This window comes from Cnephaeus nilssonii (genome assembly GCF_951640355.1).
Source record: "Cnephaeus nilssonii genome assembly, chromosome: X".
NCBI classification, from domain to species: domain Eukaryota; kingdom Metazoa; phylum Chordata; class Mammalia; order Chiroptera; family Vespertilionidae; genus Cnephaeus; species Cnephaeus nilssonii.
The window spans coordinates 57673115-57689109 of NC_137071.1; positions in this window are offsets into that span (position 1 = coordinate 57673115).

A 15995-nucleotide genomic window follows, 5' to 3' on the forward strand; every position below is an offset into this window, starting at 1 on the left:
TTGCAGTAGGCTTGTAGAGCTATGAACTTCCCTCTCAAGACTGCTTTCACTGTGTCCCATAGATTTTGGATTGTTGTGTTTTCATTGTCATTTGTTGCCATGATGTTTTTTATTTCTTCCTTGATCTCTCTGGTGACCCATTCCTTGTTTAATAGCATTCTGTGTTTGATTTCTTTGGATTGTATTTATTGTAGTTGATTTCCAGTGTTATGCCACTGTGATCTGAGAAGATGCTTGTTATGATTTCTATCTTCTTGAATTTGAAGAGACTTTGTCTGTGACCCAGCATATGGTCTATCTTTGAAAATGACCCATGTGCACTTGAGAAGAACGTATATTCTGTGGCTTTAGGGTGAAATGTTCTGAAGATGTCAACTAATTCCATCTGGTCTAGTGAGTCATTTAGGATTGATGTTTCTTTGCTGATTTTTTCTTTCTGAGGATTTGTCCAATGGTGATAGTGGGGTATTAAAGTCTCTTACTCTGATTGTATTGCTATTAATCTCTCCCTTGATATCCTCCAGGAGTTTTTTTATGTAGTTGGGTGCTCCTATATTGGGTGCGTATATGTTTACCAGAATTATTTCTTCTTGTTGGATTTATCCCTTTAGTATTATGAAGTGGCTTTCCTTATCTCTTGTTATGGCATTTACTTTGAGGTCTATTTTGTCAGATGTAAGTATTGCTACACCAGCTTTTTTTTCATAGCCATTTGCCTGAAAGATATTTTTGCATCCCTTCACTTTCAATCTGTGTGAGTCTCTTGTTCTGAGGTGGGTCTCTTGTAGACAGCATATATATGGGTCATGTTTTCTTATCCATTCAGCCACTCGATGACTTTTGATTGGAGCATTTAGTCCATTTACATTTAAAGTTATTACTGAAAGGTATTTGTTTGTAGTCATATCTATTTTTGTGTCTGTATTCCTTCTTACCTGTTTATTTCTTCTTTTCACAGTATTCCCTTTAGCATTTCTTGCATTGCTGGTTTGGTGGTGATAAACTCTCTGAGCCTTTATTTTGTCTTCGAAGGACCTGATTTCCCCTTCAATTTTGATTGATAGCCTTGCTGGATATAGTATTCTTGGATTCAGTCCTTTGCTTTGCAACACTTTGTATACCTCCTTCCATTCTCTTCTAGCTTGTGTTTCTGTTGAATAATCATTTGACAATCTGAGGGGTGTTCCTTTGTAGGTAACTCTCTGTCTCTCTCTTGCTGCCTTTAAGAGTCTCTCTTTATCATTTATATTTGCCATTGAAATTATGACATGTCTTGGTGTGGGTCTTTTGGGATTGATCCTGCTTGGGACTCTCTGTACTTGTTTAACTTTTATCTTTCCCATATCCGGGAAGTTTTCTGTCATTATTTCTTCAAATAGGTTTTCTAATCCCTGCTGCTCTTCTTGTCCTTCTGGCAGCCCTATTATACGCATGTTACTTCTTTTCATGTTGTCCTGAAGCTCCCTTAGGCTTTCCTCCTGCTTTTTAATTTTTTTCTCCAATTGCTGTTCAGATTGAGCTTGTTTCTGTACCTGATCTTCTAACTCACTAAAATTTGATCCTCTGCTTCTTCTAGTCTACTGTTGAAACTTTCCATGGTGTTTTTGATTGTAGCTATATCACTTTTCATTTCTTCCTGATTGTTGCATAAGTTGTTGATTTTCTCATCCATCTGATGTATAAATTCCACGACCATTACTCTGAACTCTTTTTGGTCACGTTGCAAGCTTCAGTTTCACTAATTTCCTTTCTTGGTGACTCCTCATTTTCTTTCCTCTGTGAATTGTTTCAACTCCCCATTCTGACTATCACCAGAAAACTCAAGCTTCAGTTTGCATGTACCCGGGCCGTGTGCTGTGGGGACTTCGCTCCACCCGAGTTTCACTGAAGTGCTCTGACACTAGGACGTGTGGGTGCCGTTGGTTGGTGGGAACCAGGCTTGCCCAGGGTCCGTGTCCCCGGTGTTCCGTGTGGTCTTGTGTGCACACTTAGAATCAGGAGCCCTGTCTGCACCACATTGTTGGTATGTGCTGAAAATGAGATCCTTAGCATGTGCCAGGAGTCAGAGTTTCCCTGTGTCTAAACCAAGAATCGAGTGTTAGAGTCTCTGTTGCCTCGTGTGATTTCTCGTTGAGAATCAGGGTCCTTGTGTGTGCATGCACCAACAATTGGGGTCACTGGCTCTTAGTGTGAATGCGCTGTGAGTTAGGAATCCAGGCAGCTGTGTCCAGCATGCCAAATTCCCTGAAGTGGAGCTGCATCCTGTGTGTGCTCTCTCTACTGAGCCAAACCTGCAGGGCTTTGCACACTCTCAGATTCCTGAGGGGAGCTGCCTCCGTGCACCCTCCCATATTCCCTGAAGGGGGCGGAGTCCCTCCTGCATGCCAAATTCTCCAAAGGGTAGCCCCTCTGTGTGCGCTCTAAGATTCCCCAAAGGGGAGCTGTTCCCCGCAAGCCAAATTCCCGCAAATTCCCTGACGGGGAGCACTCTGTGCACGCTGTCAGATTTCCCCAAAGGGGAGCTACTTCTGTCCCACGCGCCAAATTCCCTAAAGGGGAGCGCGTCCTTGTGCAGGCACTCTGCAGGTTGGGAGAGCGGCGGGTCTATCAGTTACTATGGCGCTATCCGGGAGCCTGCGGGGCGTGGGATAGGCTCTTTGACTCATGGAAATCTGCTGCCAGGAAGTCTGGATTCTTGTTGTCTGTTGGTCTGAAGCTGTGATAGCAGTTCTTTGTCCCCAGTGGCTGCAGGATCCTGGTTTGTGTCTGAAGACAGGATCCTAGTCTCAGGCAGCTCTGTTTCTCAAGATGGCGTGGTCTCCACGTCCGCACCAGCCGCCAAGAAGTGTCTGCTATGTGTGTGGGGCTCTGCTGTCTAGGACTGCCCGGTTAGGCAGCCCCTTGGAAGACCTGCAGAATCTAACTGACCCTAGCTCATACACACACACACACACACCACAGACGTCTAAACTCTCCTCTATGGGTTCCTCACTCACACACACTCTCTCTCTACCTTCCTGCCGTTCGCCATTATTTTATGTGAGTTCTTTATGAACTTGTTTTAGGAAATAATATTTTGCTTTCAATTCTACTTAAAAAATAAGGATCCTTTCTCTTAGTATTTTAGGATCATATTGGACAAATGGACCACTTCCACCCTTTACATAAAGAGATTTTTTATGGTAAAATTCCAAAATAAATAATGTTAGTCATCTATTTTGAAGGGGTTCTTGGTGTTTTTCATTGCATAAATATATTTAGAATTGTACTTCTAAAATAATTATCTTTTAGCTAGACAAATTATGCGCTATATTTTAAACCTATCTTTGAAAAAACACACATTTCATTTTTATGCATTTCCTGACAAGAGATTAATTAACATAAGTCACTGGACTTCAGCTCTTGTCTATTTTGAAACCTCCACTTTTTTATTATAGCTTAAATGAAGAGACTCTTCATATATGGCATCACAGTATATTTAATAACCAGGAAAACAAAGGATTGTAGGGAGAATGTTAATGTTCCAAATGAAAACTTAGAGTTTATAAAGCAAATGCATTAACACTTACTTGTTGTGGGGTAGGAAATTACTGGATTTAAAAGTAGTCTGAAAAATCATAATCCAATGAAAAATGTGGTCCCCAAGTTTCAAAATGATATAACCGCATTACATTTTTTTTAAGAATCTCAAAGTATGTTAAACATCAGAGCAAACATTTGGCTTATTTAAATTCATGTCTGCTTTGGTAGACATTTTTTCCATTGAAGATATTATATTTTCTCAAATTTCTATACCTCATCCTAATCTTGTCAATATACAAAAACTAGTGGCCCAGTGCACAAAATTTGTGCACATTAAAAGGGGATTAATTAGAGGAAATATTTTAATATTACTATTTGCCTTTTCTCTATAATAGAAGTGTCAGCGATGAAAGAAAATTAGTAAAAGGTATATGAAAATCTCCCTCCTATCAGAGTCTGGGGTGTGCTGCGGAACCCAGAGTCAAGTCCCCGCCCACCCATGTGTGCCTCAAAATTGCATGAGGCCCAGACCTGGCTGGCCCCCCACATTGAGCTAGATCCAGACATGGCCGGTCACACCCTTGTCAAGCCCTGCTGGGCGTGGGACATGGCCTCAGGTCCTGGGCCTGGAACCAGGGTGGGGGGCACGGCCTGAGGTCCCCCGTCAAGCTCTGTCAGGTGGGGGGCATGGCCTGAGGTTGCCCGGCCTGGTGTCAGGGAAGGGGGAGCAGCCCGAGGTCCACTGGCCCAGTACCGGGGAGTGGGACACATCTTGAGGTCCCCTGTCAAACCCCGCTGGGCAGGGGGCATGGCCTGAGGTCCCCCGTCAAGCTCTGCCGTGTGGGGGGTGCAGCCTGAGGTCCCCCATCCAGCCCTGCTGGGTGGGGAGCATGGCCTGAGGTCCCCTGGCCCGGCGCTGGGGCGGGGGAGCAGCCTGAGGTCCGCCAGCCCAGCACCAGGGCGGGGGGTGCACCTTGAGGTCCCCCATCAAGCCCTGCTGGGCGGGGGGCATGGCCTGAGGTCCCATGTCAAGCCCCACCAGGTGGGGGTGCAGCCTCATGTCCCTGGCCCGGCGCCGGAGCAGGGGGTGTGACCTCAGGTCCCCCGGCCTGGCACCAGGGCGGGGGGGCGCAGGCTCATGTCCCCTGGCCTGGCCGGGGCTTGGGGCACAGCCTGAGGTCCCCCGGCAAGCTCCACCAGGCTGGGGGTGTGGCCTGAGGTCCCCCGGCCTAGCGCCAGGGTGGGGGGCATGGCCTGAGATCCCCTGTCAAGCCCCATGGGAGCAGGAGTCGGGGATGGGCGAAGCTTCAGGTCCCTGCTGATTGCTTGTTAAGTCTCCTTACGGGAACTCGGCCTCCGCTGTGGGTGCAGCCATCTTGTGTTATGGAAACCTCGCCTCCACTGTGGGAGCAGCCATCTTTGTAGCGGAGTGATGGTCAATTTGCATATTCCCTCTTTATTATATAGGATAAGTTCCTTGAGTTGGTGAAAAAAACAAGAAAACATCATAAGCCTTCCTAAAGTAGCTTGGAAACTTTGAATTTCTAATAATTATATCATGATAGTCCAGTCATAACTGTATGGTTCAGTTTGATGGCTACTCAGCAGTGACAGAATTCGAACCTAGTTCTTAAACAAAAATGACAACAAAATGAGCATATTCTTTCTAGATTTTCAAAAATTATAAGAAGAAACCAGAATGTTGCAATTCAAATCTCAAATATTTCCAACTACAGGGTAATTTAAAGGAAAGGAAACTCAGTATCCTACAAAATTCATATTAATAATAGGCTTGTCTTGAGATTCCCATATCAGTCTTTGAAATACAAATCTAAATAGTTCCACTTAATTTGTTTTAAAATAAATTTCCACTGGGGATTGGGGGGAGTTTGAGTGGGATGGAGAGTGTTACTGGGGGAGAAAAAAGAGGACATTTCGAATACTTTCAACAATAAAGATGATTTTTAAAAAATTATAAGCAAATTGTCTTAATTATCAACAGATTTTGGGTTATTTAGTTTTTAAGGCTGTATCTTCAAAATAATTTTTTATTTATCAGAGAAATTGGGTAGAGTTATTAAAATAACACAGCTTTTACTTGATATTATTTATTTGATGTTATTTTCTCAGCTTTGACAAATGTACCAAATTGATGTCTGATGTTAACAATGGGGAAACTGGTTGAGGAAAGGTACAGAAACTCTGTAATATTTTGTAGTTTTTCTATGAATTTATAATTATTTCAAAAATTTAAAAATATTCTAAAATTATTCTGAGTCTAAAATTATTTAAAATTCATTGTTAGCATTCTAAATGTAAAATGCAAAACTCCAAAGCCCTTAATGACAACATAGGAGAAAATTTACTCTTATTTTTAATTTTTAAACTGTACTTTAATCCTCACCTGAGGTTATGCTTATTAATTTCAGAGAGCAGAGAAAGGAGGGAGGGGGGAGAGGAAGAGGGAAAATGAGTCGGAACCAATTGGTTGTGTTCTCTGACCTGGGATTGAACCTGCAACCTTGCGGTATAAGGGATGATGCTCATAGGGGTCAGGGCAAGCAATGACTTTTTTGGTAAAACACCAAAAGGCACAATATACTAAAGAAATAATTGATAAACTAAAATTCATGAAAATTAAAAACTACTGCTCTGCAAAAGACAGGGACAAAAGAATGAGATGATAAGTCAAGGCTGAGATAAAATATTTGCCAAACACACACACACACACACACACACACACACACACACACACACACACACATCTGATGAAGTACTATTATCCAAAGTATACAAAGAACTCACAATACAACAATAAGAAAACAAACAATGATTAAAAGATGAGTCAAAGACCTTAACTGACACCTGTCAAAGAAGATATACAGTTGGAAAAAAAATCATATGGAAAGATGCTTCACATCATATGTCATCAGGTAAATGAAAATTAAAACAGGGAGACAGAAGTGCACCTCTTTTAGAATGGCTAGAATCTGGAGCACTTGCTACACCAAATGCTGGTGAGGATATGGAGCAACAGGAACTCTCATTCATTGCCAGGGTAATAATGCCAAATGGTAGTTACTTTGGAGGACAGTTTGGTGGTATTTACAAAACTAAAAAGAATCTTACCATATAGTCCAGCAATTATGCTCCCTGATATTTACTCAAAAGAATTAAAAACTTATGTCCACATGAAAACCTATACATAGATGTTTACAAAAGTTTTACTCATAATTGCCAAAACTTGAAAATAACCAAGATTTTCTTCAATATGAGAATAGAAAAAGAAACTGTGGTACATCCAGACAATGAAATATTATTCAGTCCTAAAAAGAAATAAGCTATCAAGTCATCAAAATGCATGGAAGAAACTTAAAGGCACATTACTAAATGAAAGCCAATCTGAAAAGGCTACATACTTTATGATTTCAAATATAACATTCTGGAAAAGGCAAAATTATAGGGAAAGTATAAAGATCAGGTTTTATGTAGGATTTGGGGCAGAGAGGGATGAATAAGCAGAGCACAGAAATTTTTAGGGCAGTGAAAATACTCTACATGATACTATAATGATGAATACATATCATTATACATTTGTCTAAACCAAGAGTGAACCCTAAGGTAAACTATGGACTCTTGGTAATTACATTGCATTGATGTGAGTTCATCTATATATATGAAAGCCAAGCGACCGGAACAATGGAAAGACCAGAATGACCGGAATGACCAGTCACTATAACGTGCACTGTGGTGGCCAACCACCCCAATAAGGGCCCCGATTGCTCCCTCCAACCTCCCACGGCCCCTCCCCTTGGCCGGCCCATCCCCGCATCAGCCTCCCCCACCTCAATTGGGGTGGGGATGGCTGGCCAACCGCCCATGGCCCTCCCTCCAGCCCTCCCCAGCCCCCATTGGCCCCCATTGGGGCAAGCCAGGCAGACCCCACACATGCACAAATTCGTACACCAGGCCTCTAGTCAATTATAACAAGCATACCACACTGATGATAGATGTTAATAATGGGAGAGGATATGCATATGTATGTGCAGGGATATAGAAGAAATTTCTGTGTCTTCCTCTCAATTTTGCTATGAACTTAAAGCTGATCTAAAAAACTAAATTCGGTTATAGAATAAATGTTTGGGTCCCTCCAACATTCATATGTGGAAATCCTAACTCCCAAACGTTATGGTATTAGAAGGTGGGTCTTTGGGGATGATTAGTTCATGAGGCCAGAGTCTTCATGAATGAGACTAGTGCTCTTATAAAAGGATTTCTCTGAGCTCCTTAGCCCTTTTCATGATGTGAGGTTACAGTCAGAAGGCACTAGCTATGAATCAGGAAGAGGGCTTTCACCAGCAAACTAGACCATGTTGGTGCCTTGATCTTGGACTTCTCAGCTTCCAGAAAAATGAGAATTAAATTTCTTCTTTTTATAAACTTCCCAGTCTGTGGTATGCTATTAAAATGGCTCAAATAAATAAAGACAACCATATTTTAAAAAAGAACTATTATAAGTGCATTTTCCTAAACAATGGAAACCATTGTGAAAAGAAAATTCCTAATAAAGTATTAATTTGACACTCTGGAAAATCAACATTACTTGAAGATCATCTAAGCTGTTTCTGTTGGACAAAGAAGAGGGAAAATAGGATGAAATAGGAGAATCTACAAAGGAAACTTGAAATATAATAAGAAGCCCACACAAATCACAGACATTTATCTCCGTCCAAAACTAAGTAAGCAAACCAAAGAGTGTTAAGCATGAATGCAAATAATAAAATCTTGCAACAGTATTGGCCTTGATAAAAGCAGTGCTTCTTACTCTCACTAAACCATCTTGGGATCTTAACTGTCAGATCTTCACACCTTACAGTAGTAACGTATTTTTGTATTTAGATGCTGTCTTAATCATTGCCTAATTCATTTACATAAGAAAATATCCTTGGTAAATTCTAGCTCATTTTACTTTAATTCACATTTTATAAAAATGTGGCACATTTTCATCCTGCCAGGAATCTCAGTTTTCAATTACTGATTCTATAAATATGATATAAGAAAATATTTTATATCATTTATATCATATATCAAAATAGATCATTCTTTAAAAAATATATATATCCTATATAATAAAGAGGTAATATGCAAATTAACTCTCACACCCTCACAAGATGGCTGTCTATGACCAGGCCAGCAGGGGTGTTAGTGAGGGACCACCAACCAGCTCAGCCCCCATCATCCCCCATCGGGGCAGGCTGGCTGGACCCCACCCATGCACAAATTTGTGCACCAGGCCTCTAGTCAATTATAACAAGTGTACCACACTGATGATAGATGTTAATAATGGGAGGGGATATGCACATGTGGGTGCAGGGATATATGAGAAATTTCTGTGAGATTTATATGAGAAACGACGGAACAAGCAGGCTGTGTGGGATGACCAGGCCAGCAGGGGGGTTAGTGAGGGATGACCAAACAACTGAACAAGCAGGCAGGCAAGCGAGCAGTTAGGAGCCAGCGGTCCCAGAGTGTGAGAGGGATGTCCGATTGTGCTGTTTCACATCCTTTCCTCTAATATTATCTTTAATATTAATTCATCCACTTTCTTTTTCTTATATATACTTTTTCAGTTCAACTGTACATAGTATATATGGCAAACCATAATGATCACAGTGCATATTAGATTAATACTTTCAGCTTGGTTTAAAACAACTAGACTTAAAAGAGAATAAAATCCCCCAACCTATTCAAAGCTCACATTCACTACTGGAGGGGTGGGGGATGTTCAGCCACGGCCAGAGAAATCATTTGGTCTGGCCCTGCCAAGGCTTTAGTGGTGATTTAATGAAATGTTTGACCAAATATAACAGGCCAATTTTTGAGTTGAAATTTTGTGTGGCCCGAGAATGATGTTATAAAAATCCAAATGGTTCATTGAAAAAAAAAGTTTCCCCACCCCTGCTCAATATACTCTAACTGAGGAAACTTCAACTCCAAGCTTACATTAATTTCTCAGGGAAATCAAACTTCAGCTCAAGCTTACTTTGATTTCAGGTACCATCAGACCTATTCTTGTTTTTAACCTTCCAATACTGGGATCATGAGTGACTTTGCTCTACTTCTGGTCATTGCTCCCAATTACCACTCCAAACAAACCTCTCAAATATATTAAAAAGTAAATTCCCACCAGCAGTGAACTTACTGGGAATGTAGACTGGTACAGCCACTATGGAAAACAGTCTGGAGATTCCTAAAAAAGTTAATAACAGAGCTACCATATGACCCAGCAATTTTTCTCCTAGGTATATACCTGAAAAACTTGAAAACATGTATTTGCAAATATATATGCACCCCTATGTTCATTGCAGCATTATTCACAGTGGCCAAGACATGGAAACAACCAAAGTATCCCATGATAGAGGACTGGATAAAGAAGATGTGCTACATATGCACAATGGAATACTACTCATCCATAAGAAAAAGACGAAATACTGCCATTTGCGACAACATGGATGGAACTTGAAAATACTATGCTAAGTTAATTAAGTCAGGCAGAAAAAGTTAGAAGCCATATGATTTCACTCATATGTGGGTTATAAAACTGAAACTCATGGGAACAAATAGCAGTGTGGTAGTTACCAGAGGGATGGAGGTGGGGGATGGAGATAGAAGGAGGCCTAATATATGGTGACAGGAGATGATTTGACCTTGGGTGGGCACACACAGTGCAATATACAGATCTTGTAACATAGAAATCTATACTTGAAATCTATATGATCTTAGCAACCAATGTCATCCCAATAAATTTAATTAAAAATATTAAAAAGTAAATAAATATTTTTTTTAAACCATACAGGTTCACATCTCCATACAGAGGTATTAATTCAAGTCCTGCATCAAGTTTATTAGCTTTGGGATCTTGGGTTAGTCACTCAACTACCAATTCTTTTTTTTCTTTTCTTTTCTTTTCTTTTTCAGAGGTGATTTCTCAAGCAGCCTAACTTAAAGCTAAATTTTAGTTCACTAAAGTAAAACTTGCGTGTTCCGGAAGACAAGTGTTTTTTTTAAAACAATGAAACTATTATTTTAATAACTGCAGCTGCATTTCTCAGTTTTTAAAATATTTTCAAATAGTGAACTAAAATTTAGCTTTAAGTTAGACTGCATGACAAAGTAATTTTTTATATTGTTTATTATTGATAGTATTACAGATGTCTCTTGTCTACCCTCCTATTACTCCCCTCCACCCAGCCCCTACCCACCCCACTCCCAGGCCTTCAACACCCTATTGCCTCTGTCCATGGGCTATGCATATAGGTATATTAGTTCTTTGGCTTATCTCTTCTCGTCTCCCCACCCGCTCATCCAATATGTCAGTCTGTTTCATGCCTCCATGCTTTGGGTCTTATTTCATTGGTCAATTCATTTTGTCTATTAGATTCCACAAATAAGTGAAATCATGTGATATGTATCTTTCTCAGATTGGCTTATTTCACTGAACATAATATTCTCCAGGTCCATCCATGCTGCACCAAAGGGTAAGAGAGCACTTTTTTACAGCTGCATAGTATTCCATTGTGTAAATGTCCCACAGGTTTTTTTTATCCATTCTTCTACTGATGGGTACTTGGGTTGTTTCCAAATCTTAGCTATTGTAAATAACGCTGCAATGAAAATAGGGGTGCATATATTCTTTGTGATTGGGGTTTTGGGATTTTTAGGATATATTCCTAAAAGTGGGATCACTGGTTCAAATGGAAGTTTCATTTTTAAATTTTTGAGAAAACTCCATACTGTTTTCCACAGTGGCTGCACCAATCTGCATTCCCACCAGCAGTGAACTAGTTAGTATTCCCTTTTCCATGCATTCTCTCCAGTTGATTTTTTTTATGATAGCCAGAGCCCAGTCAGGGGAAGTGCCTGAGGCTCTTTGGTGAGGAGAGCCCAAACTGCCTGCCTCCAAGGCTCCCGCACAATCGTACTCTCACTCATACACATATCCACACACTCACGCACATCCACACTCACCCTCTCACTCATTTATTCAAACTCTCTCCCTCACTTCAGACCTGCTGCCTGCCATGTCCAAATGCCCAAAAGGATTCTTTTTTAAATTTATTGTTGAAAGTATTAAAGATGTCCCCTCTTCCTTCCCCTTGACCCCCTCCTCTCCTCTCCCATCCCATCTGCAGGCCTTCATCCCACTATTGTATGTGCCCATGGGTTACGCATGTAAGTCCTCTGGTTGATTTCTTCCCTCCCCACCCCGCCCTGCCTTTCCTCTGAGAATTCTCAGTCTGTTGCATGCTTCCATGAATCTGGATCTATTTTGTTTGTCATATTATTTTGTTCATTAGATTCCACATATAAGTGAGATAATGTGATACTATCTTTCTCTTACTGGCTTATTTCACTTATCATAATACTCAGCAGGTCCCTCCATGCTGTCTCAAAGATTAGGAGATCCCTTTTTATAGCTGCATAGTATTCTGTTGTGTAAATGTACCATTCATCTATTGATGGGCTCTTGTGCTGTTTCCAGATTCTTAGGATATATTCCTAGAAGTGTGATCACTGTGTCAAATGACAGGTCCATTTTTAATATTTTGATGAAACTACACACTGTTTTCAATAGTGGCTGCACCAGTCTGCATTTCCCACTAGCAGTGTCCTAAGATTTCTTTTACTCCATGTCCTCGCCAGCACTTGTCATTTGTTGATTTGTTGATGGTTTTTGAGGTAATACCTCATTGTTGTTTAATTTGCATCTCTCTGATGATTAGTGACTTTGAACATTTTTTTCATATGTCTCTTGGCCATCTGTATATCAACTTTGGAGAAGTGTCTATTCAGGTGTTCTGCCCAATTTTTAATTGGATTGCTTGACTTCTTTTTTGTTGAGTTGTATGAGTAATACATATATTTTGGAAATTACCCCTTATCAGATGTATCATTAGCAAATATGTTCTCCCATACAATGGGGTCCCTTTTCATTATAATAATGGTTTCTTTTGCTGTGCAAAAGCTTTTTTATTTTTATGTAGTCCAATTTGTTCCTTTGTTTCTCTTACCCCAGAAGATGTATCTGTGAAAATTCTGCTACATGAGATGTCTGATATTTTGCTTCCTACATTTTCTTCTAGGGTTTTTATAGTTTCATAACTTACCTTGAATCTTTTATGCATTATGAGTTTATTCTTGTGTATAGTATAAGTTGGTGGTCTAGTTTTATTTTTTTGTCTATAGCTGTCCAATTTTCCCAACCCCATTTATTGAAAAGACAATTCTTACTCCAATGAATACCTTTTCCTCCTTTATCAAATATTAATTGAGCATAATGACTTGGTTTAATTTCTAGGTTCTCTTGATCTTTATGCTTGTTCTTGTGCTAATACCAGGCTGTTTTTATTAGAGTGGCTTTGAAGTATAGCTTGATATCTGGTATTGTGATTCTGCCAACTTTGTTCTTCTTTTTCAAGATTGCTACAGCGATTCAGGGTCTTTTTGGATCCATATAAATTTTTGGAGTGTTTGTTGTAGATCTGTGAAATATGCTATTGGTAATTTAATAGGGATTGCATTGAATCTGTAGATTGCTTTGGGTAGAATGGAAATTTTTATGGTATTGTTTCTACCAATTCATAAACACAGTATATTCTTCTACTTATTTATATCTTCTATCTCTTTTAAAATATATATTTTTATTGATTTCAGAGAGGAAGGGAGAGGGAGAGAGAAATAGAATCATCAATGATGAGAGAGAATCATTGATGGGCTGCCTCCTGCACACTCCCTACTGGGATCAAGCCTTCAATCCAGGCATGAGTCAGGAATTGAATCAGGACCCCCTTGTTCACAGGTCAACACTCAACCACTGAGCACACTGGCCAGGATTCTTCTATCTTTTTTTTTTCATCATTCTATAATTTTCTGAGCACAGGTCTTTTACCTCCTTGGTTAAATTTATTTCCAAGTATCTTAATTTTTTTTTGTAGCAATGGAAAATGGGATTATTTTTTTAGTTTCTCTTTCTTAGAGCTCATTATTGATATATAAAAATTCCAATGATTTCTGACTTAATTTTGTATCCTGCTATATTGCCAAAGTCATTTATTAAATCTAATAGTTTTTTGGTGGAGTCTTTATGGTTTTCTATACATCATATCATGTCATCTGCAAACAGTGACAGTTTTACTTCCTCCTTTCCAATTTGGCTAGTACTTCTAATACTATGCGGAATAAAATGATGAAAGTGGACAAACTTGTCTTGTTCTTGTTCTTAGGGGAAATGGTTTTAGTTTTTGCCCATTGAGTATAATGTTGGTTGTAGTTTTGCCATATGCGGCCTTTATTATGTTGAGGTATGATCCCTTCATTCCCACTTTTATAAAAAACTAGAGGCCCAGTGCACAAAATTTGTGCACTCAGTGGTGTCCCTCCACCAGGCCTGCACCCTCTTGCAGTCTGGGAGCCCATGGGGAGCACACCTAAGCCATCAGTCGGACATCCTTAGCACTGTTGTGGAGGTGGAGAAGCTCCTGCCACCACCGCTGCACTTGCCAGCCATGAGCCCAGCTCAGGGCTCTGGCTGAGTGGTGCTCCCCCTGTGGGAGTGCACTGACCACCAGGGGGAAGCTCCTGCATTAAGCATCTGCCCCCTGGTGATCAGTGCATGTCATAGTTACCGGTTGTTCTGCCGTTTGGCCGATTTTCATATTAGCCTTTTATTATATAGGATGGGTGTCATATTTTGTCAGATGATTTTTCTGCATCTATTTTTTTTTTAATTTTTATTGTCTAAAGTGTTACATGAGTCTCCTTTTACCCCCATTGACCTCTTTTCCCCCAAGCACAAGCCCTCACACCCCCCCCACTACTGTCTGTGTCCATTGGTTTTGCTTATATGCATGCGTAAAAGTCCTTTGGGTGATCTCTTGTCAGATGCTTTTTCTGTATCTATTGATATGATGATGTGTTTTTTGTCTCTCAATTTGTTTATGTGATCTATCACATTTATTTTTTTAATATATTTTAATTGATATTTTACAGAGAGGAAGGGAGAGGAATAGAGTTAGAAACATCGATGAGAGAGAAACATTGATCAGCTTCCTCCTGCACACCCCCTACTGGGGATGTGCCTGCAACCAAGGTACATGCCCTTGATCAGAATCGAACCTGAGACCCTTTAGTCTACAGGCTGATGCTCTATCCACTGAAACAAACCAGTTAGGGCTGTATCACATTTATTGATTTGCAAATATTGTACCAGACTTGCATACCTGGAATAAATCCTTCTTGGTCATCGTGTATGATATTTTATATATATTGCTGGATGCGATTTGCTAATATTTTGTTGAGGATTTTAGCATCTATGTTCATCATGAATATTGAACTGTAATTCTCTTTCTTTGTAGTGTATTTATCTGGTTTTGGAATAAGGATAATGCTGGCTTCATGAAAAGAGCTTGGGAATATTTTTTCCTCTTGGATTGTTTTGGAATAGTTGGAGGAAGATAGGTGTTACTTCTTTTAATATTTGGTAAAACTCCCCTTTGAAGCCATCCAGGCCAGGGCTTTTATTTGCTGGGAGTATTTTGATTACTGCTTCAATTTTATCAGTTGTTATTGGCCTATTCAAGTTTTCTGATTCTTCCTGCTTAAATTTTGGAAGTTTGTATTTTTCTAGGAATTTGTCCATTTCATTCATGTTGTCCAGTTTGTTGGCATACAATTATTCATAGTATTTTCTTACTGTATTTCTCTGGTGTCAGTTGTTATTTCACTTCTTTAGATTCTGATATTATTTATTTGTGTCCTGTCTCTGTTTCTTGATGAGTCTGACTAAACAAATCTTGTTTATCTTTCAAAGAACCGGTCCCTAGTTTCATTGATCTTTGTATTGTTCTTTCACTCTCTATGTCATTTATTACTGCTGTGATCTTTATTATTTACTTCCTTCTATCTACTCTGGGATTTTCTTGTTGTTCTCTTTCTAATTCTATAAGTTTTAGAGTTAGATAGTTTCTTAGCAATTTTACTTGCTTCTTGAGAAAGGCGTGTAATGCTATGAACTTCCCTCTCAGGACTGCTTTTTCTGAATCCCCTAAATTTTTAGATTATCATGTGTTCATTTTCATTTGTTTTCAGTAATTTTTAATTTTTTTCTTGATTGCATTGGTAACCCATTCATTGTTTAATAACATCCTATTTAGTCTCCATGTGTTTAATAAATTTGGGGTGTTTTTATTGTAGTTTATCTCTAAAGTCATGCCATTGTGATATGTGTAGTTGCTTCATATGATTTCAATCCTCTTGAATTTGAAGAATCCATTTGATCTAGTGTGTCATTTTGGGTTGCTGTTTTCTCTTTTCTTTTTTCTCTAGAAGATCTATCAAGTGATGTCAGTGAGGCTATATCCTCTTGTTGTAGAGATCCCTTCATTGTCTCTTGTTATGGCCTTCATTTTGAAGTC